At 39.0% G+C, this 2,526-nt stretch overlaps 1 long non-coding RNA gene across 1 annotated transcript; it reads right to left on the bottom strand.

The window, feature by feature from the left end:
- Positions 1-238: 238 nt before the first annotated feature.
- Positions 239-2,450, bottom strand: LOC106954150 (uncharacterized). Its single transcript, XR_001426311.1, has 2 exons — positions 1,384-2,450; positions 239-616 (listed from the first exon to the last, which is right to left on the bottom strand). It is a non-coding gene; the product is annotated as an uncharacterized LOC106954150 (long non-coding RNA).
- Positions 2,451-2,526: the final 76 nt, after the last annotated feature.

Here is a 2,526-nt window from a genome sequence, read left to right as displayed (position 1 = left end):
AACATGGATGTTTTTTAATCAAGGCCTCTGCAACTACACAGAACTGTGCGTCCTCTGGATAGGCTCTGTATCTGTAGATCTCTTCTACTAATCTATTTAGGATGTCAGTCTTCATTCGTGGGGTGACTGTCAATATTTTGTTGTTTGCCTGATACTCAGAATTCCCCTTCTGTAGCTGACATTCAGTGTCATACGAAAACATGGGAATGGGAAAGTTGGCTGGCCATTGTTGGGTTCGCGATGAGAAGGATTCAGGGGAGGAGAGGAGTATAGTGTCATTTGAAGCTAAAGAACTGCTGTCATCTGAGTGAACTGCAGAAGAAGATGGAGTTGTTTCAATGACATCAACAAAAGGTTGAACTGCTTCTTCTTGAATCACCTTGACTGTTCCCAAGTCCTCAAGGTCAGAAGTTGAGCTGAGGTTGAAGAAGTCTTTACCAAAGTCTTTGTCCATATATTGCAGTCTGATGTTGGTCTTTAAACCAAAGGTATCCTTCACCTTGCTGAGAAGATCATCCAGAGAATCTGGTATGCCATTTGGAAGAGTCAGTTTTTCAGTGTTGCTCTCTCCTAGAATCACCTTCAGTCTTGCAGGTTTTGAACTTGCCATGGCAATCTGAAAAAAGGGCATAAAGACAGTTAAGTGATGAAGGCGACTATTTAAATTCTTCACAATATATGTTGTATATATATTAGTTGAATGCTAGGACATTTGCTTATAGAGGGGAATACAAAATAAAAGGTAGTTTCAGCCATAAAGAAAAAATAAAATCTAACATGCATTACATTTTTTGTACAATCTTATATTACCATAACCATAGTGTTAGAAATTAAAATAATGTTAGATATTGGTGGGAAAACAAAAAGTTGTTTAACTATAATTAATTCTTAACAGCTTAATCAAAAGTGGGGTTGCAAGGGCAGCTTCCCTCTCCCCAGCCACCTCCCTACCTTTTGGAATCCTAAAGACTTCGCAGCCCAGCTGAGTGACAGTCCCACTACAATGGCCTCCTCCTGGCAGGCCGTGCCCAGAAAACATCACCAGGGAGGCTTCCAGGAGGCATCTTAATCAGATGCGCGAGCTGCCTCAAATGGCTCCACTGGATGTAGAGGAGCAACAGCTCTAATCTCAGCCTCTCCGAGATGACTGAGCTTCTGACCCCATGTTGAGGGAGAGCTCATCAACCCTTTGGAGGAAATTAATTTCATCTCGTTCTTTGACCACCTATTATTCCTTTTACTTTAAAATGATATTTATCGAACCTATTTTTGAATTAGTTTAGAGTATATGTTTTTCATATTATTAATACAATACAGCATATTAACTAATAACTTAACTTTTTTTTTCTAAATTAGAAGCTTAGTGAAGCAAATATGGCTTACCTTCTATGGTCTGATGATGCTTGGTTCCAGGCCTGGAGAGTGGGAAAGAGAAATTAACTCAAAGTTCCTACAAACATGAATTGCTTATTTTATTTTTTTGCTTTTTCTTTTTTAAGAGAAATGACATCTTATGGATTATTAGCACTGTCAGGATATTATGCGTTTTATATCATGTCGTCAGTAAGCAGCCTGACAATTGGAACAAATGGCTTCCCTGACTGCAGCTCACGGTGACAAGTGACAAGCAGAGCGCAGTTGCGTCACATTAAATTAGTTTTGCGTATAACACTAACACCTCCGTAACTGTACGTTAAGCTTACCCATAAAAAAACAACCTGTCCAGTAGTTCTTGTTATAAAGTCTGGCCACCACTGCAGTGCATTAGCTGCTCCCACACTTTGACCCAGTCTAGCTTCCGACCGGAACACGCCAGCAGTTCTCGGTCCACCAGCACCAGCCCTGAACGTCTCCAGTCTAAATCACATTTCATGTTTTTCACTACATACCCGACTTCCAGCTATTTAAGTTCTTTAGGGTCAAATTAAAAATACACACACAAAATAAACGTTCACTAACTAACAGAGCAGTTAAGTTCAAACATGCCGAATAGCGCGGCAAATTACAACTAGCAAATGTGTTCAAAGCAAATAACTGATGATACTTCGACGTTAAAAACAGTTAACTCTTTCAAATTAAAGGTAGAAAAAGTCATTAATATTTTTACACCGTTTAAATAATATTTTGCCATGGTGTGTAGAATACTTACTGTTTTATTACAATCCGGTGGACAGTCGATGGTGAGAAGAAATGGCGGCTGCACAAGCGGTCGGTACAAGAAGTGGATCTGTCTCAGGCAAAGCTTACGTAATGACGTCAGACGTAAAACTGCATTAACTTAATTGGTTCACTTCAACTCAAAGTTAACCGTTTGTTTTAGATGAAATGTGTGACTTTTAAGTTAATTGAACTCATGAAAGTAAGTTGACATAACTAAAGCCAAACAATTAAGTCAAGTTAATGCAAAAAAGGCCATAACATTAACTACAGCCCAAATACACTTTTTAGAGTGCAGTAAGATGACTGGATGATATGATCAGCTGCTAATCCATCACCTTTGCTTTTGCTGCTCCTCTTTAAATCTCT

Source organism: Poecilia latipinna, unplaced genomic scaffold (genome assembly GCF_001443285.1).
Source record: "Poecilia latipinna isolate Pla-1442-1.1 unplaced genomic scaffold, P_latipinna-1.0 Scaffold631, whole genome shotgun sequence".
Taxonomy (NCBI): domain Eukaryota; kingdom Metazoa; phylum Chordata; class Actinopteri; order Cyprinodontiformes; family Poeciliidae; genus Poecilia; species Poecilia latipinna.
The sequence above is the reverse complement of the archived record's forward strand: the minus strand, read 5'-3'. Positions and strand labels throughout refer to the sequence as shown.